This window comes from Cygnus atratus, chromosome 5 (genome assembly GCF_013377495.2).
Source record: "Cygnus atratus isolate AKBS03 ecotype Queensland, Australia chromosome 5, CAtr_DNAZoo_HiC_assembly, whole genome shotgun sequence".
NCBI lineage: Eukaryota > Metazoa > Chordata > Aves > Anseriformes > Anatidae > Cygnus > Cygnus atratus.
Genome location: NC_066366.1, coordinates 54,660,226 through 54,681,330, shown reverse-complemented (window position 1 = coordinate 54,681,330; position 21,105 = coordinate 54,660,226). Strand labels below are relative to the sequence as shown.

Below are 21,105 nucleotides of genomic sequence, written 5' to 3'. Positions count from 1 at the left end.
CATCAAGTCAAAGACTTCAGTCCTTGTTCAGCAAGCTAAATCTGAACTCCTGATTCACCACTAGCTACTTCCTTAAGCTCCAGCTTTCTTATCCCTGGGAAGAGTCATCACAATAACAAGAATCAATTTTGGACATCTTAAAACTCAGTCTGTTGGACAAACTGTTAAATCTTGGACAATCATCATTCAGAACAGATCAACACAGAAAAAGAGGCACAATCTCCAAGGCTGGTTCTGTCCACTATTGATTACAATTCTTTCAGCCGTTTCTCATGCAGTCAGCATAAGCTTACAGTCACACTTCTTCAGAGTAACAAAAGTGGAGATTCTCTGGTCATCATGTCTGTGACACGCTTGCTCCCCCAAAGTCGGTCACGTCTCGCTGAGCTCTATTTTGTCATTCCTCTTAATACAAGTGAGGTCCAGCCTCAGATACTAGGGTGTCAAGTAGTATTTCAGGCTGCACATACTGCAACAAAGGTCAGTACAATTTCTTCTTTCTTAACTCATACTAATATTAGAAACTGGAAGCAAAAGTTTACTGACTTGACTTAAGATGTTCCAAGAATTAGACAGCATGGAAGTTACCAAAACAGCATTTTTCTCTTTCCTTTAAGCAAGAATGCTGTTCTCATTGCAGAGAGGGCAGACATCCTAGAAATCTGCGCTAAAGTTTTTGAATTATGCCACATAGTTGGCTTTTGTTGTTCGGTTTATTTGCTCTTTAGGAATAAAACTCATTTGCAACTTAGAAATACAATAACGCTTCTAAAAAAATCTAAAATAAATTTACATCTGAAAAAAAGACAAAAACAATCTGTAACTCTTACTGAACCCCCAAAAAACTCATTTAGAAATGGAACGCAGTATTTACTACTTAGCAAGCTCTGCATGAAGACAGTTTCAATACACTGACAATATAAAGCAAATAAGCTTTTACCAAAACTTTAAAATCAAAAAAGGTCAAGCAGTTATTTCAATAAAATGTTTATGTTATGAAGATGAAAGATATAATCTACTTTTGTTTTACGTAGGACAGGAAAAGCTTTTCCATCAAATTGCAAGCTACACTAACAACAGAAGTTACCCAAAGAGAACAGTGCTGCACACACAATACCTAAATTAAGCTCTGAAAGAAGAAACATGAAGTTGGATGGGAGCTAAAGATCACAACAGAACAGTGCCCAATTAAGATGATCCAGCCTTTCTTCTTCAAAGAGCAGCATTTGTATTTTTATCCAAGTGTAAGAATACGCAAGCTTTAGTGTCCCATCCTAACTAGGTCATTTTTCGGTAATATGGAGTGTTTTCTTCTTAAACCTAGTTTTTACTGAAATAGGGCTCCTTGTTTTCTATCCATCCTTCCATTCATGTATCAGCCTCTCGAAAAAAATACAACACAACCAACTGGGAACCAACTGTACAGACAGGTCTCATGAAAACGGGCAGCTCTGTGGGGAACAGAAAGAGAAACTTAATGTAGCATCCCAGTGAGTAAAAGGCTAGGAAATTGCAACCTCAAACACCACCGCCTGTGTGGTCTATCAGCTGGCCAGTCTGCATAAGCCACATCTAAACCACCAGCTCCCCCGTGTCTAGGCAAACTGGGTGGTCTTTATCCTCCCTATTACTGTAATGGGAAAGGTAGGGTGTTTGAAGGCTTTTTTTTTTTTAAATTATTGAGGAAGGGGGAGAATTGGGTCAAGAAGGGGATATAGTGCACAGATTTGTAGGAAACCAGACACCAGACTTCTTCAGTTTCAGTCTTCACAGAATTTTCTTTTGTAATTTACAAGATATGCTCAGAGAACCAAATAATTGTTTACTTGCAGTGGTATTTCTAGTTCTTCAGTCTTCCTAGCCTACACGTTTCAATCACAAAGTTATTGCTTCAAGTTATCGCACAGAATTAAACAATGAAAAAATTAACTTTGTCTTTCAGCATTTTATAGCTTCTAATAAATTCCTAGTACATACCTATTGAAAAGAACATACACCTCTCTTTTACTATCTTTTAGACAGTCTACCGACTCAATTTTGCTTGCACTTCTGGATGCAATTATAATATACAACATACTGCCATAACACGATGACTGGTTAAAACAATAATGCAAGCTGAAAGCAGTATATCGGTGACAACGTATTATCAATTTATCCAATGCAATAAATGTCAAAAAAAATTAAAGCTGAGCAGGAAGACTGCCATGGGTATTTTGACTCCAGAGCTCCTGAGCATGAGGTATCTCACTGCAGAGGCCTGGTCTCACAGCATCCAGGCACCACCTTGGCCTGATGTTCACGCCAAAGCTCCACAGTTGTTGAGTCTGAGCAGGGGCACAGAAGAAGAACTGAGAAATAAAACATAAATAGTTTAACCCTCACCACAGAAGTATCTAGGTAGTGACCAAAGCAGCACTGGAGCGGCAGGTTTGAAAGCACAGGGTCATCCATTGATTTTGCCTCATACCAAGTTCAAAAGTCACTTCTCTCTCCTTGTTTGTACAGGGAAATTAATGATTTTCCCCTCCATGCGCTTGTTCTGTTTGATGCACTGTTTACTGTCTCTGTACAACATGTACAGGATCAACCACCAGCGCTTCGGTGCTTCTAGTGTATGCTCTGTGGGGAAGTTCTGAGGGGCACCAAGGGAGGACAGGGGAGGGTTGCAGTCACCAACTTCAGGTATAACTTCACACGGTGAAAAAGCATGAGACCATCCCTCACGTTTTTTCATGCAACACATTCAAATACTAATTCCTATACAAAAATAAAAGCAGCACTGGCACGTAAAAACATTTTCATGTAGTAAAAAGAACTGGGTATTTTAACTGCTATAACCTTCATCTTACACTTGCATAAGCATCCACCTTCCTTGCATAAACTAATGCAAACCAACTTTGAACATGACCTTGATATAACATACAAAATAGAAAAAAAATCAACAGGGAGCTGGGGGAAAAGAATCACTACTTGGATATAAGCACATAGGATACAAGCACCTGAATGCACACGGGAAAGACTGAGTACTCTCTGCATGAGAAGCTTTGGCCATTCACTAGCTCTTCACAGTCAGTTATTAGGTACAGTACCCTGGAATCATCCAGCTTGGAAGAGACCTCTGGAGGTTATCTAGCCCAACCTCCTGTTCAGAACAAGGCTAACTTCAAAGACTGGGCTGCTCAAGGCCTTGCCCAGCCGAGTTTTCAAAACCTTGAAGACTGACGATACCACAGCCTCCCCGAGTAACCTGCTCCAATGCTCAAAACTCCTGCTGTGAAGAAGCTATTTTATAGCTATTACAATATGATCTGGTATAGAGAAAAAGCCTATCCTTATACATGAATTGCTACGCTCTCAAGCAACTAAAGCAGGTTTCACCATGTTTAAGGGCTCTATGCACTAAAAATTACTGAACCAATAGCAAAACTGGATTTGGGTTGAATGGTATAGACTATTCCTTCTTTTCCTAGGTGAACTGGGAAACCGTAAGTATAAAAAAAGATCTGGTATCTTGAAGTACTTTCAAAAGAACAACCATGCATGTCACTTGAACCACAGATATTACAATACTGGGTCCTTCCTGTGTTCCAGTTTGCAAGATTACTGAATAGCAGAAAATGAGTGGTAAGTTAGTTTCATATTTTATTCTTTTAACTTTTTAACACTTTCTTTGTCTCCATTTCTTTCAACTACATATTCACGTGAAGTGACTTACAGCATTAAACAAGACAGCACCTCAATACAACAAGCTCAATTTAGCAAGCCTGCTAGACTGTACTTTCATGGGAACAGTTCTAATATACTTGTTACACTGAGCAGTAATTACATCACTATTAAGAGTTCAGAATAGGAATATCTGTAAATAATAATGTAGTATTCATTCTTTTTGGAATCCAAGAGCCCAGAGACTGACAATTTTAATAACTACTCAATGTTGAGTAGGATAATTAACATCCAGTCTAATATAAACTGCAGCAAGGGGTGGGAGTAACAACTCAAAGAGAGATTTGATTTAAGGTTATTTAAAAAAAAAGGCAGCAGAAAAGTAATTCAGTGTAATTTAGTACTGCTTACAAAGTCAGCTTTTCTATGTATAACTTAATTTTTTGAAAGTTAACATCATTTCTTTCCAATAGTGACATATGCGATAGCAAAACAACCAAGATTCAGTTTGAGGCAGTAGTAAAAAGTGCTTGTATTTCAGCTTGCATTCGCTATCTACAGCTCTTAATAATTACTTCATAATCTCAGTGGGCTATCAAAACACAGTATAAAATCATCTGAAGTACAAGAAATCAAAAGCCTCTTTTAGAAATCAAAGATCTCTTAAGCTTTGAAAACCTGGTTCACAGGACAACAGATGAGAGACATTCTGTCCAACCTCACCACACATAGGTCAGAAAAAGAAAACTTACCAGGCTACTGCGTGTCATCTATGAAATTAACTCCCAGCTGGGACCCACAGCCCTATATGAGGTTTTTAGTAGAAGCATGTAAAGAACAGGAAAGATCAAGAGACAACCAGATAACCACAGGACAAAGTGCAATTCTTCCTCTGCTGTTCTGGGGAAGTCCGCAATTGAGATATGCCAGTCACACGTCAAGGAAGTGGATCAACACCCTGTATTTTCATAACTTCTGGCTCTGTTTCCAAAGGAAAGACACTCACCTATCACAAACGATTAAGATTGAATGCTCTGGGAATGCCATAAGAATCTGTTTCAAGTTAAAGGTAGTTTCATTTTACAGAACTGTTTTATCTATGCTCTGAAGAGAGCGCTAGCAAAACCTGTTTATATTTGCATCCTGAATACTCCGTCTTTATGGAAATCTATTTTCATCAGACCAGATTTCCTCCACTTCAGAGCAAGTCTAACATTTCTTTTACCTTTATTATGCAGCATAGAAGTCATTCCTCCAAATGTTACAAGTAGTAACGAAAAATCACATGTATCCAGATGAGAAGATGTATGCTGCTTCCCAGTTACGCCTATTATGATGAGGAAACAGATTTGAACGACCCGTGACAAATCCTAACAAGGACCAACAAGGATTAAAGTGGATGTCCTGTCCAAATCACTTTGGCCAAAGTCCTAGAAAAAGATGTCTCATTACCAAGCGACCTAAAAAGTCACTTTTCCTACTGAGATATGACTTCAAGAAAAAAAAAAAAAGCCTGCTGCGTGATTTAATCAGAAACATCTTTATTTTAAACTACATCAGCTCAAGACACCAACATCTTTTAATCTGACTTCACCAAATAAGAATCAAAAAGTCTTGCTGTCTTTTAGTCTTTTTTTTTTAAATAAGCACACAGCAAAAAAACCCACTATCAATGGATGCTATTCTTTTCCACTGTTAATCATATAGATCCTCAGTTTCAAGCCTCATGAATACTCTTCAAATCACAGTCTATCTACTCTGCTGACTGGCAAGTACATGAAGAATACTTTCTGCATTGACAGTTTCTGGCAGAATACATCTGTGCTGACTCTAAATGAAACCATCCTTGAAATCTACGCAGCAGTACTACCTATCTTAAAATCCCTTACCTCATCTTCTGCTGTTGTTTCCAGAAGCAAAGATGTCAGAGACCAGCAAGTAAATAAATAGAAGTGCTGCATGCCTTATAGTAAATAACTATAAGAAAGCCGCTTTTTCTCAAGAATCACAAAAATATTGGTTAATCTAATTTTAAAATGCAATTGATGTTTAACAAAATAACATTCCCAGGAAATTCTGAACACAGCAGAGTACACAGGAAGCTGGGAAATGAAATAAATGCAACTTCTAGTATGGTTCTGCACTTTCTGAATTCAATGCTGAAATTAAGTACTGCCGAACTAGAGAACGGGCATCTAGGAACACCAAGATGACAGCATCTCACGTACACAAGAAATTCTTTCCAGTCTAACTGAATTAAGTTTTCTAAACCTACATCCAAAGCTCAAAAATCCATTCACCTATGGACCCACATAAAACATTTCCCGCTCTTCCAATCCAACTGACTACTGCATGTCTATGCTAGAAAATACAGGTAAAAATTACTTTCTCATTGGAAAAGCCCTAAGTATTAATCAAATTCCAGGACAACAAATGACATCAGAATACTTAACACTGAATTGCCTGGAAGACATTCATTTAAGCACAGATTGCTCTCTTACTGATCTTAGGTACATTTTTCCCCATTCTAGGTAACACCCTGTAGTGGGTTTATGCGACAAGGTTTTGGTAGCAGGGGGCCATAGGGGTGGCTTCTGTGAGAAGGATCTAGAAGCTGCCCCATGTTTGATAAGGGCCTCACGGCTGACCAGAGCTGAGCCAATAAGTGATGTTGTTTTGCACCTCTGTGAGAGCATATTTAAGACAGGGAAAAAAAACGCTGCACCACACAGCAGCTGGGAGAGTGAGAGGAGTGAGGAACAGCCTTGCAGGCGCCAAGGTCTGTGAAGAAGGAGGGGGAGAGGTGCTCCAGGCGCCAGAGCAGAAGTCCCCTGCGGCCTGTGGTGAGGACCATGGTGAAGCAGGCTGTCCCCCTGCAGCCCATGGAGTACCGCGGTGGAGCATGGTTCCACGCTGCAGCCCATGGAGGAGACCACGGTGGAGCAGGTGGACCTGCACCGACGGAGGCTGCGGCCTGTGGAAGACCCTGCCGGAGCAGATTCCGGGCCGGACCTGTAGCCCATGGAGAGGAGACCACGCAGAAGCAGGTGACCTGGCAGGAGCTGCTGCCCATGGGGGATCCAGGTTGGAGCAGGTCGCTCCTGAGGGATGGACCCCATGGTACAGACCCAGATCTGGAGCAGTTCTTGAAGAGCTGCTGCCTGTGGGCAGCCCACACCGGATCAGTTTAGCAGGCACTGCATCCCGTGGGAGGGACCCCACAGCACAGGGGACAAGAGTGACCGAGAAGGAGCGGCAGAGAAGCGCTATAGACTGACCATAACCCCCATGTCCCCGTTCCCCTACGCCGCTCTGGGGGAGGAGGTGGAAGAGGGTGGACGGGGGGGAAGGTGCTTTTGGTTTCTTTCCTTTGTTTCTCACTTCTCTAGCTTGTTAGTAATAAGCAATAAATCTTACTATCTCCCTATGCTGAGTCTGTTTTTCCCGTCACGATAATTATTGTGCGATCTCCCTGTCCTTATCTCAACCCTTGAGCCCTTTTCATCATATTTTCTCCCCGTTCCTCTTTGAGGAGGGGGAGTGAGAGAGCGGTTGTGGTGGAGCTCAGCCGCCCACCTGAGTAAAACCACCACACAACCTCAGCTTCGTCTAACATCATTGATTCTTATTCAGGAAGAAAGGGGAGGGAGGGGGGGGACGTAAGGGCAACTCCCTCTTCAACTGTATTTTATTATTCATCAAAAAGTGGGGGAAAACAAAAACATTGTCCACTCGTTCAATGACATGACCACAGGTTTATCATCAGTGTTTATATCGCCTACTTCAGTGTTGGCACTATATTCTTCATGACCACCATCTTGAATTTTAGGAAGAGAGAGAGGTTTTTTGTTGTGAATATTATTGTAGTAGAGAAAAATCCAATCAAAATACATTTCAAAATGGAATCTGAACAGAACATTTATGCTAGTATTTCTAGTTATATTGAAGCATACTCCAGCTTCTACATCTCTAGTAAAAATGTATTACTGAAGTTCAGTTTTCAAGAGCAAAAAAACACTTGGAGAAAGTCCTAAGTCAGGCCTGTCAGAATCTGAAGTCATAACTTTCTAAACAGAATTTCACATTCATTGCTTTCTAAAGAGCTTATCTTTTTAAACATGCTCATGTAAGAAGCTGCGTTTTCTTTGTAAATGAAGACTCAGACTCACAAAACATGTTTTCCCATCGATGCAAGAAAGAACTAACTTGTTGCTTTCTCTTGCAGTAAACTTAGACTTTGGGAATGTGCTATTTGAAGGCCAAGTCTATGCAGGAGAAAGATATGAGTTCCTTCTGGTGTTATGACAGTGTTTGTTCTACCAGCTGCAAAGTCCTATTAAAAGATTCTTCTGCCTGGAACCTGATGCAATTTCCTACTTTCAAAATTCAGATTGTGATTACTTTCGCAAACCATTTTATTATTTTGTGCTGCCTACCTTAACTCTTGTATTTGCTGCCTGCAGGTGTATATCAAGTTATCCTGGAGGTTTCAGATCAGTAGATGTTGTTGACATCTTGAGAATAAGCCATCTTTACAGTATCAGTTTAGACAGGGTAATATACCAAGGACAAAAAAAAAACAGGTCCTTTTGAACATTTGTCTCTGGCACTGGATTTTGAGAATTAATAAAAGTTGATGAGAATTTTGTCCTCTATGATACACTTAAAGTGAAGATTGTAAGACTACTTTACTAATTTTTTTCCCCACTAAATTTCACATCACTACCCCAAAGTGCGTGCTATCCACTGTTAGCCAGCCAAAAAAAGTTTATAACAAAAGAAGCAAGCAAACTTGCAAGCATACGTCCAGTAGAAGTGTACAGTATTGCTTCTTTGTAAGAGAAGCATTAAAAACTTGCAACTTCCACTTTATCCACAAGGCCTTAGAAAGACTTTTGTTAACATGAGGCTGCCAGTTTTAGCCGGAAATTCTTTTTCCAGAAGGCTCCAGCCAGAGGGCTCCTCTGGTTAATATTAATAAAATCATGTTCATCTCCACCAAATTAATACTGAAAAGAGTAATTGTTTAATATATTAATAGCAGTCTAATATTTAACTATGATTTTTTATTTGTGAAAAAGCAAATCTGAAGGCCTCCAGGTGCTGCAGTAGAAACTAGAAGAATAGCACTCAGATTCCTTGTAGAATTTATGCTGATAAAGACTATCTGCTTGCATTGTAAGGATCCATGCAGGCACAGTCGAAATATTCAAAATGCAAAGAATAGCTTCCAACTGGAGCAAATGCTAAGTTTAGAAGTATGCAAAGGATATTCACTGTTAGACCAAGCAGTTTAAATCCTAAGATTAGAGTTTAAAGGATGCTGCATCAGCAGTGAGTATTCAGAGGACAGACAGCTGTAATTTCCTACTTTTTTGCAAATAACTTGAACCCAGGAATGATGCTTTATTATAGCAGTAGTTTGGATTTTTTTTTCCACCAATTCTACTGAATGGCTACATGACTTTAAGACTTCACACTTTGTTTTTTCTTCCTCTACCACAAAATAAGCTTACCTTTTATAGCCTCCCTGGCCTGAAGTGTTCTACATCAGCAGAAAGTATTATTTTCAGACTCTTCTTCAACTAAAATTTAAGAGTCACTAGTCTAAATCCTCCCTGAAGACTTAAAAGTCTCATCTCCAATACTGTCCGATAAAATTGCAGCCCAGTGTTCTATATGAAGCAATTTCAGAATCTGGAAACACTAACACCAGATATATCACAGACAAATAGCTATTAAGTCAGGGCACAAGCATCTCTATACATAAGTAGAACTACCGCCATATCATTATAAAGCCTTCTGTGAAGAACCCTTTCTTCTAATGGCTTTACATTCTTCTGGCAGCTCTTACACTTACCTTTAGAAGATCTCAAAAAAGGCATCAAATTTAATCCAATTAAAAACATACAAAAATGCGCCTCCTACACTATAGAAAAGTCCCAAAATAGTTGAAAATTCTAAAACATGCATCTAGGGAGATAGGCTCAATACAGCTCCCGGGATCTTTTCCCATCATTAAATAACCTCTACAACACACTAGGTACAAGCTCATAGCCTCCATTACAGATAGGCATCCCACCGTAATTTAGTTCAAGCCTACAGAATATGAGCATTTGCTTTCAGTAGACGTAGCTGGAAATTTTCTGGCAAAATACAACACTTGGAGAAAAAAATCAAAAACATCTCCAAAAGCATCTGTTAAGCATGCTCTGCATTTCCCCTATCCCTCTGCTAACCTTAGAAGCAATTACTTTGAGGCCAAGTGCAGAAAATTCCTAGCATTAGTTCATATCAGTAAATTTTGTAGATAAATCATAAACTTTTTTTTTTTTATATCTTCTAATTTTCAAGACAGTTATTCAGGAAAAAAAAGTGACAAAACTAGGTATTCACAAGTACACACTATATATACATAATTTATAAAGCTCTAGTATTTTTTCCTCCTGCATATTGACTGTACCGGGGTTTTACTAAATCACAGCTATCACCAGCACAGCTGTCAGCAAATAACATAAGTGAAGGTTATCCTACTTTGGAACACGGACACATTTTGTTACCAGTCCAAACAGCTACTGTGCCTCACTGAATTAATGGATTTTGTAAGCGCATTTACAGAGGACACAGGGCTAATAACAGCTTTAATTAGGGCAAATACACAGTATCCAAGTTCAGCTGAAATGAAGATAATCCCAACTTTCTCTCTACCCATATAAAAATTTTAAATATTTAATGTCATCGCATAATTTTTACATCTGCAGATGGATCAAAAAAGTGGTCAAAACTGAATATAAAAAGCAAATGAGAGCTCACCTCTATTAATACAAACTTTTTGTACTGAAATACTACCCTTCACACAGCCCCCTTCTCTTATCTGCTGTGTTTTGACCAGTAGCTTCGTTCAACTACCACAAAGTTTTACCTTGAAGTACAACATTAAAATCTACAACACAGATTTTTAGAAACGTATTTTCCTGATGTCTATGTTCCATAATAGCACCAGTGTAATGGAAACTAAGTGTTGGACATGGAAATCCAAACCAAAGTCATCAAAATGAACACTACTCACTCTCACAACAGGTTGTATTGCATTTTTGATGTCCACAAAGAGGAAATGTGTACAACTAGATGCTGAAACAAAAACAAGGCAAAAAAGGAGATTTCCAGTGAAGTTTGAAATGGCACATAAGCAGAAAACTACTCAAGAGTCCTAACAATCTACATCGATCCAGTGAAAAGGCTGCTCAGATGGAATGCTCTCCCAAGAATATCCTTCTCCTTTGAAGTTTATCCAATGCTATCCAATTTTTAAGCTTGGCAAACAAGGTTTGTCTTAGCAGCCAAAAAAAGTTTTATTAAAAACAACATCAAGAAAGAATTTGACACAAATGTGAATAGTGTCAAGCAACCCTCGGTCAAGTCACAAGCATTAGAAGATTAAAGGTGAGCCTCCAAACAGATAAAAAAATGTATTTTCTTGGAATCTGCTCTTTAGCAGAGGTCCTTTGTAAGAGAAGGTTACAAAACCCTTCTTCATTTAAATGCCACAGCAGTATCACTGCTGCTATCAGAATGGCTTAATGGTTGAAATCCTTGATAGTTCTTGCCCTCTTCCCAGCCCAGCCTTTGCTCTTAACTCACTGCCTCTGCTAACCTCTTCTCTAGCTATCCTGAATACACAGGTAAACTGCACATCACTCTGGAAATCACATACTCCTCATGTAAGTTCCCCATGAAAGACAACTGAAGATGCTACAACATTAAAAGGGAACTTGTTAGTTTTAAAAGCTCTTTATTTCCAAAGCTCCTGGAACAGCTTTCTTGATGAAATTTCTATCCTCCTTTTCTTGACACACTAACATCCCCTCCCTTCTCCCAGACTTGGAGCAGGCTCTTTGATTGCTTACATTTCCTTTATTTTATTTGAATCTCATTTGATCTGCAGCTTCAGGTGAGAGCAGGAAAATGAGATTTTCCCTCAATGCTCTGAAAGGGTTCTCTTTACTCTTGCCAATAAGAACAGCTTTGCTAGTCTGCCACGTTTCTTTCTTTAGGGTAAAGAAAGAAAAGTTATGTCACCTTCATTCAAAAATGCTGTATAGGTTTTTCAGCATCTATAAAGTCAGTCTAATGAAGTTGAATATCAAACTAATTTAATAACAAATTTTAAAAAGAACATAGATAAAGAACAGTATAGTTAACACACGAATGATTTTTAAACTGTTCTTTTCCTCTCCACTATCGCTCACAGCAGATTTTTCAACAAAACATGCTAAAAGGACATGCATAAAGTTATGGTTAATTTTTCCTGCCCTCACACACGTACAAGCTTATCCACCCTGATTCGTTTTCATCATAGACTTAAAAAACACATACACACTTCAAAGTCGTGCAGTTTTCTTTAAACACTGAATTCCATTTGGAAACATTATTCTGGAAAAGCAGCTAAGTGTTTTACAGAGCATTTCTTCAAAAAATGATTCACCCCATGACAATATTCAAACCTGTATTAGAAGAAAGCAACCTGTCTGGGGGCAAACTTGTTTGATCTTAACATTTTTACAGGCACAGACGAAGAGGAAGAGTCTGAAAGCATTATTAATGGAAGCGTCCATCAATTTCTATGCCCATTCCTAAAAGTTGGCAGTCGAGTTCAGACAACAAATGCCCCAATGCTTATGCAACCAATACACTAATCTGAAGTCCCCAGAGCTCTCATGCTACAAGGACTACGCTTTGTGACCGTGTTGTAGAAACCTCACTTAACCATTTATACTACACACAAATCAAACCACACTTGTGCAATACTTTCAATTTCTCAATTCTTGGCAGTGAAGTCCTGCAGCCACCTACCACAAAGCCTAACAGTGTCAGCGAACTCTGGGAAGCCTGACCAGCTATTCCGTGGTGCCAGCGCAACGATGTTCCCAGATGACACTAAGCAGGGTGGCACCGAGGGCCCAGCTCGGCAGCGTGTTCCCAGCTGTCATCCTGCAAAGATGGATCAACCTCAGCAGTTACACAGAACGGGTTACAGAAACGTAGACAGCCACAGAATCATATCTGCCACTCAGCGTGCCGGGCTCTCATTCTCATAATCACATCTAATATAAGTAACTCTGTACCACGAGACCAAGGGAACATTTATTTTGTCAGGAGAAGTGCTACAGACTTTCAGAGCTATTAAATGAGTCCTTTTGGGGGCTTTCTTTCTTGATCTTTGTCACATGCTTCAATTCACCTTCGGTCCTCAGGAGGTAGAGAAAGGCAAGGCTACCACTTCTAACGGAGCAGCAGCCATGCTGCACCTTTGGACCAAAATCCTATTAATTAAGGCTAATGAGCGGTTCAGACTCTGGAAAAAGAAATGCATTGACCAACGAAAGCCCAGTCTGACCGATTCTAGAAACGAAGCTGGAAAAATAGCCCAGTTCTAAAATCCATACCAACAAACTCACGTGAAGATAAATAACCTTACATTTCCCTACCAAAATAGTACATACATTCCAAATCAGTCGATAGTGCTTACAGATGTCACAGATTTCAGTACTAAATTTTTTATATAGTAACTCAGCAAAAAATGTAAGTTCTAAAGCTCTTTTAAAGCTCCCATCCAGAATTTAGACACCAATTATGATTGCCTTGGTCACTATCCATTTACATTCTCAGCTATAAAGCTTAATTTAGCGCAGCAATTTTTGAGCTTCCAGCCCCTTCTGCCTCTCCCTGCACGTAATTCCTTCCAATTCAGAGAATTTAGGAGCCTCCACATTTTTTCTTACTAAATGAGTGCACTTCACAGCTAAATAGCAGCATTATGACAATGCTATAACCTTAAAACTCTTACATGTAAAAAAAATCATCCAGAGACAAGAATAAGACAGAAAGGCCTGATTTTTAGTTCTTAAGATTAACATAAAGAGGACAAACAGTCCCAAAACGCTGTTCTTGAAAATAAATTTTTCATTGTTACATTGGAATATCAGAGTTAAACACGACCAAAAAAAATCTTTTAATTCATCTTAATTAAAGGAACTGTTCATCAACCTGGGTATACTAGATAATCCAGGGAATTTATTACAGCAAATTTCAATGAGCTGCAAGCAATAAGGTGATCAAAACTTTTACTCTCCAGCAGAACACAGTCATTGTTGCATGCTACAACATGCAGAAGTTACTTCCATTAACCTTCAAATGTTAGGCAACAAAAAGTACCTTACCTTGCTCTCCACTGTCTGAGCACAGAGGATTAGAAACAAAGCATTAGGCAGAAACTGCAAGCAGTTCATATCACAGAACAAACAAACCACTGCATCAATAAACTTAATGGCTCTCTGCCATGACATGCACACACGAGGGACACAATGAGGACTTATCCACATCCTCCTTCACAAGCAGCCCGACCTCTGAATCTGGAACCCGAAGGCATCCATGCATTACCTCCCGCTCCCAAACACGGATCTCAGTAACAACACTGCAAGAGGAGTCACCACAGCTTGATTTTCCCTCCTAGTAATTCCCTCCTTGCCAATGACTGCACTGCAGTCTTTCTGACGGCTACGCAAAATGCAGGCAGGAGAGGACTGAAAGAGCCCAGGAAAGAAACAGTCACAGTAAAGTTTGTTCAAATCATCTCCTGCCACATCAGATGTGGGCTTAAGGGAATAAACTGCAGACTTTGGTGAAATCTCTAGGATTTTTCTATTGTCCCTCTCACGTTCCTGCATCTCTTTTCCTTCATCTTCTTCCTCTCCTTTTCATTGGATAATTTTTGAGGTGTACTTTGTGGCAAACTTAAAGGGAATCAGGGGAAAAAAAGGTAAATGATACGAAAAAATATTTTTGATAAATATTTTAGTGACTTCACTATTTATATTAAAACTATATTTTATGTTCATAGCCACTAATATGTTAAGGTGTTAAAAATAAAGCAAGAAGTCTTTTAATGTTTTGAAGGTGATAGGGTTTTTTGGGGGGAGGAGGGAAGAGGGTTGTTGTTTAGTTTGTGGTTTTTCGGTGGTTTTTTTTTTTTTTGCGTATGCTGTTTAAATAGGGCAGTCTAGTTAATTAACTATTTTAACACTTGGATGCTTTCCCCATACAATTAAAATTGCCATGATTACACAGCAGCAGCATTTGCAAGACAAATGCCCAGCAGCAGCATCTGTAATTATTTCCCAAGTATTCTGCAACAGCAGCTAAAGTATACGTTAGAAAAAAAAACACTAAAGAAACTTTCACGGACTGCCTGAGGTTGGAAGGCACCTCTGGAGCTGATCTTGTCCAGTCCACCCACCCAAGCAGGGTCACTACTGCAGGCTGCTCAGAACAGTGTCCCACTGGGTTTTGAGTATCCCCTACAAGAGACTCTCCAACCCCACCTTGGGCAACCTGCTGCAGCATTTGAGCACCCTCAAAAAGGTTTTCTTGTGTTTAGATGTAATTTCTTAGGGTTTATTTATTTATGCCCACTGCCTCTTCAGACACTAGAGGTCTAATTTATACTTGCTTTAACAGAGAAGTTTAGTCTAGCTTGTTTTCCCCTTCCCCCTCTCTCTTCTTCACTCTTCACAGCTGCATTTAAGAGCAGAGGGAGCAGCATGAGAGCCCCAGTACCAATCAGCCAGTTAGCTCATTTGCAACAATAGGCTCATCACTGCTTTTCACCCCTCCTTCCTTCTGCATCCTGCAGAGCAAGGCTCAAGGCCAGATCTTTTAGTCCATAGCAGCCCAGCTGCCTACTATCAGCAAGCTATTATTCCTCAAGACCCATCCACCTCCTCCTTGGGTGAGCATCCTGCCCAGACTTATCTGTTTTGGCATCACTGGAACATCAGGTGGGGCTGAACAAATGCTGACAGTGGCACCGAAAGCTCAGCAACCTCCAGTAACTCTTCAGCACTCCCTATCTCACCTCCCTACCTTCTTCTGCAGCCCCAGGAGAAGGGGCAGGAGCCAGCATTCAGACTGTGTTATTTGGGGATAAGCAGAAAGGAAACAGGAAAGAATTAGGAGGTGCACGCATCCTCTTGGCTTCTGGCTCACAGCAGTGAAAAGACTGCTTGTTTTTAGTGGCAAGCTTCAACAGGGTTTACATTGACCTTTTAAAGAAGAAGGTAATGGGCAACACAGGTACAGACTCACAGATATAACCGAAATATCTGCCTCCCACTCCCCCACCCACAGATGGGAGAAAGACTACTTTCTCACAGCTGGGCACAAGTGCTTCACTTACTTTTCACAAAGGATCCTGAGATCCCATGCACTGATACAGCAGCCTTATTTTTTTGTTGTTGTTGTTGTTTTGTCTTGTGGGGTTGTGTGCGTTTGTTTTTCTCATCTTCCAATATGGCTTAGTTAGTTCTTATAATGGACAACGTGTACTCAAGTTTAGGCTCCCATACAAAGTTTTAGTTATTTTAAGCTTGCGTCTACTAAAAAGATTTTATTCAGTGCCAAAGGTCATCTTCAGTTTAGAATCTCTTCCCTGGCTTGTGGGTCAAATGTTAAGTGCCACATAAAAAAAATATGATAACGTATTTTGAAAGGGGAAAGGACTGTTGGCTTTGGAACAGGAAAAAAATAATCAGAACTATTAAGAGACTTTCTGCATGACTTGGAGCACTTCTGCACGTTTCTATTCCCATTCATCAAGGAACAGATATAATGCCTCCTTTCTCTCATCTTACCTGGACACCTACCAAGATCCCACCTCTTCACATACTTGTATATGTATTACCTTGTATAATAGGACTTCAGTCTTAAGCTGGGGACTGCCAAAAATCAAAAAATAACTAGAAATAAGGAACACAAAAACATAATTATATCTTGGTAAAGCTGGGGGGGGCGGACCAGCAATATCCCCTTTCCCCTAAAAAGGGTACATAAATGGTAAAGTAAGATTTGGAAATAGTTTTCAGTTTCTGCATTTAGTCTAGAACTAGCACCTTAACACTTTTTAATCTGTTTTCCTTTGGGACACTGGGAATGACTTCAAGACAGAGACATGCAGCCTAGCTGCTTTCTGGCTGGGATTCACACACTATCAAGGATGCACACAGCATTTCCTAAGAAATAACATCTAGCATTAAGTTAGATGCTAGGGCCAAGGGAAAAATTCTTACAGACAGATAACAAGCCTGCTTCACAAATTGTTCAAAATCCCTTGTATTTGGGGGGAATGGTAAGAGAAAAAGAAAAAAGGTCAAGACAGTATCCAACCATTCCAGCAGGGCACTTCCTGCTGGATTTTCTGCTCTCACAACTAAGGTATAATGCAGTTTCCCAAATTAGGCAGAGCTGACTACGGAAGTTGGCTACCATCTGACTTATTACATTTCTAAACTATTTGTTAAAAGAGATCTTTCCCTCTGGTGTTCAATGAAATAGAGATAATAATTTGCTTACCTTGCTTGCAAATGAAATAAAACTGATAAAACAGCCCAAAATTTATTAACAAACCTCCACATACTATCGGGCAACATAACTCCATCAGGCAGAGAGTGCAGAAGAACTTGCCAAATAATCCACTGATTGTGTGGAAAACACAAAAGACACTACCAGAGGGCTGGCTTACAGAAACAAGAAAGAAACTTGCTTGAGTTTTGAGCTATCACCCTGATTCATACCTAAAGCAACTCAGAGCACTGAAGCCGATTTGTAAAATTAATACCATGAACTTAAAGATGTGAAAACACAAAGAAGAATAAGGTACTTTACAGTTTCATGCAATGACAGAAATACTACCGCTACCCCTCCCGCCAAAAAGAGGAAAAAAAAGAAAACCACCTCATACTACTGTCACGAGGTTTCTAAATGTACGCATTACAAAAACAATGTATGCAGCAGAGAAAAAATTTCGCAACCTACCTGTTTACATGAGAAAAATTCGCAACACAAACCGCAGTGATACACAAGATTGCAGTCTGTACTTCCAATGGATTAATATAGTCTCCCACTGCTGAGAGCTGGTCTTGATTCAGTTAAAGCCCAAGCACTCAGGCTTTCCTGCTGGGAAACAAACAAGTAAAGTCGGTTTCAAGTGTCTCCTATTAATATACAGAAACAATTCTCTCAAGCTTGAAGGCACAAACAAGAAATAGTAGGTTAGAGCTCCATGAAACCACACAAACTACAGCAAATCAGAAAGCTACACTGAGATTTATTAGTTGACTAGGAAATTCATTGCAAAAGTGTATTTACTTCATGGAGGAAGTCACCACTGCCACCACCGAGTGAGTCAAGCTAATCTGCAAGAATGTTTTACATAATGGGAAAATTTTTATTGGCCAGAGGTTCACAGTGTTCTTAAATTTCCAGAAACTGCAGATGTAAAGATACTTCTGTTAACCTGAACCAAAACCAAGAAAAGAAACTATCTGAGATGCATGCTCCATTTCTCAACACGGGTCTAATTTTACTAGCTACTGTACTTGAACCTATTCAGCGTAGGAAAAATTTACACTCAGATAAAAAAGGGAGGAAATACGAAGATTGAAAACACAGGTAGTTTTAATACTGCCACCAAACAGTATTAAAACATATTGGCTAGACCATCGTGGCCATTTCTAAACTGCGATACTGAGAACTGAACGTAGCTTAAGTTACCAGTTTATTCATGTAAAAAAAATTACTGCTAGTGAAACAATCAGAATGGATTTACAAGAAAGGATTTACGAGAAAGCACGATATCATCTTAATTCCTCCATTTTCACTTTATGGTGACATAAAAGCTAATAAGAGCCAAGAATCCCTACAGACAGTAACAAACTGAAAGGTGTTCTTTCCTTTTACCAATGAAAACATGCTGCAACACAACTACAACATAAAATCCAGTTCACTCAAAACAAGAGTAACTGGAATGAAGGAAGCTTTCCTCAGTCTTCCAAAGGCTGAAAACAGCTTGAGAACTATATTTGATGTCAAGAAACTCAAAGATAAAATCAGAGTAAATTAAATACATTCACTGCTTAAATTTATTCCCTCTTATTCTGCTAAAAATACAACAAATTTGAAAATTCAGATTGTATAGATTATCGCTTATAGTTTAGTTACTGCTTTTACTTTTTTTTTTAATAATACTAAAGACTACATCTTTTTTAAAAAAATACAACTTTTGCAAAGTTGCAAATTAAGTATTTTGAATTAATATAATGGATCTTAAATTCCAAAGTATTAGGATTTGAATTCTAAAATATTTCAAACTGCAAAACTGATCATAAGTTAAATCTGTGAAAAGTCTCAAAAGCACAAAGACTACAGTTGTTTCAGTAGTGAAGAGGTACAACTCTGTTACTGTGGCAGTGTAATACAACTTTACCAACAAGCCACAAAGCATTCAGGAAAAAAGAAATAAAAACACCACACACTTAGAAGCCCAGATTCAGAGTTCAGCATCTTTTGCCAGCTCCTGCAAGAGAACTCCACAATGCAATATATGAAAAACTGTTCCTACAGTCCTTCTGTAATCTATTTTACTCTTGCAATGAAATTCTTTATAAAGAGTTCTGTCCTACCAAAGCATCCTTTCCACCCCACTACACGTTAAAACCTCACAACTCTCCTTTCTTCTCACAAATGATTTACTTTACTGACATATCTGCCAGTAAAAGCCACACTTGAGTAAAAGCCACAATTGAGAGTAGCCCTGAGGAGAAGGACCTGGGGGTGTCGGTTAACAAGAAGCTCGACATGAGCTGGCAATGTGCACCTGAAGCCTAGAAGTCCAGCCGTGCCCTGGGCTGCATCAAAAGAAGGCCACCAGAGTGAGGCAGGTGATTGTCCCCTCTGCTCTTGTGAGACCCCACCTGGAGCTCTGCAATCAGCTCTGGTGCCCCAGCAGAAGAAGGACGTGGGCCTATTAGAACGAGTCCAGAGGAGGGCCATGAGGATGATCAAGGGGCTGGAGCACCTCTACTATGAGGACAGGCTGAGGGAGCTGGGGTTGTTCAGCTTGGAGAAGAGAAGGCTCCAGGGAGGCCTTATAGTGGTCTTCCAGTGCCTAAAGGGGGCCTACAGGAAAGCTGGGGAGGGACTCTTTGTCAAGGAGTGAAGTGCTAAGACAAGGGGGAATGGTTTTCAATTTAAAAAGGATAGATTTAGATTAGATATAAGGAAGAAATTCTTTACTCACTCAGAGGGTGGTGAGGCGCTGGAACAGGCTGCCCAGCGAAGCTGTGGATGCCCCATCCCTGGAACTGTTTAAGGCCAGGTTGGATGGATCAACAAAAAAAAAAAAAGACTGAAAAAGGCCATCTGAGTCCAGTAACTACATGCTCCTTTCCTAGTTTCAATGTAAAAAAAGGGTCTGCCTCCACTGCAGGATAGAACTGACCTGTAATCATGCAAAATTGTTGCATATATAAATATACACACACAATAAAGTAAGCAAAACAGAAAATAGAAAGCATATTCCTATTATCTAGCGATGGATGCACTCGTTCATTTGAAGGCCCAAATTCTACCCCCAGAACATACAGTCCGAGACCAGAGATACAGCTGCACTGACCAGGTGAAATACAACATCTCTACCACGCGGTGGCCAAAGCAAGCTCTTGGAATGGCCCTGAGAACCCAAAGGTGCCCACCAGTTCACGTAGAAAGCTCCTCACCTGCACCTATACTGCCAGCTTTCCTGTCACGCTCAACAGCATCACGCTTCCGCTGGCTTCATCATCTTTATCCACGTACCGACTCTGTCCTCCCTCTCCACAAACTGGCAGACTGCACTCCCTGTATGCCTTATCAAAAAACCACAACCAGAACAATATTGGTTTTGTGGTCTGCCTAAGGTTTTCCACCTAAGGCGATCGCTGCACTTCATACTGTAAGTGTGAGCATAGCTGTTCCTGGGGCATTACACATCTGGAAGTCATGCTGGAGTGAGCTTAACCTACTCTTTTGCTAGACAGCCCTACGAAAGTCAGAAGCCTCTGAGCTACTGCCATAAATGAAGGCCATGCCATGAAAGCACCTTTCCTTTATTCTGACAGGGATACAATGCTACAGAGGGTTCAGTAAGTCTTGTCAAGCAAGATATTTCCATGTGCTTCAGGGACAGGCCTCAGTACAGCAGTCCAGATCTGCACAGTGAGAGCGCACAGTACTAGCAGACTAAACAAGGGGCAAAGGATGCACTAAAAAAAAAAATGAAATCCTTGCAGCAGCACGCATGGATTCCAGCCCATATTCCAGCCCATGATGTAACCCTCTACTGAAAGGAAGAACAGAGAGGATGAAGGCAAACAACACCACCACACAACTTAGACTTCTTTCTTCCCGTAATAGAGACTTCTGTCCTTCTAAAGCACTCAACTCATGGACAGAATAACAGGATAACAGAAAAGCCACCTGTATCTCTACTTAAAAACAGCTGAGAGTTCTCACCTGACAGGCTGACTGCTCAGACCTTATACCTCCAGTCCAGCTATTCCCAGTCAGAGT

General features: G+C 40.0%; 1 protein-coding gene across 25 annotated transcripts in view; it reads right to left on the bottom strand.

Annotated features, from left to right (window-relative positions):
* TRAF3 (TNF receptor associated factor 3) overlaps nt 1-21,105 on the bottom strand; it is a 72,435-nt gene that overhangs the window by 38,861 nt on the left and 12,469 nt on the right. For 8 of the 25 annotated variants that reach the window (XM_050710892.1, XM_035551163.2, XM_035551162.2 and 5 more), the window contains one exon: nt 17,533-17,670. The exons of 7 other annotated variants lie outside the window; for them this stretch is intronic. The gene's annotated coding sequence lies outside the window, so the exon portion shown is untranslated. Of the gene's footprint in view, nt 1-17,532; nt 17,674-19,795; nt 19,997-21,105 lie in introns of all 25 variants that reach the window. 10 more of the 25 variants (XM_035551158.2, XM_035551173.2, XM_035551174.2 and 7 more) reach the window with 3 other exon arrangements.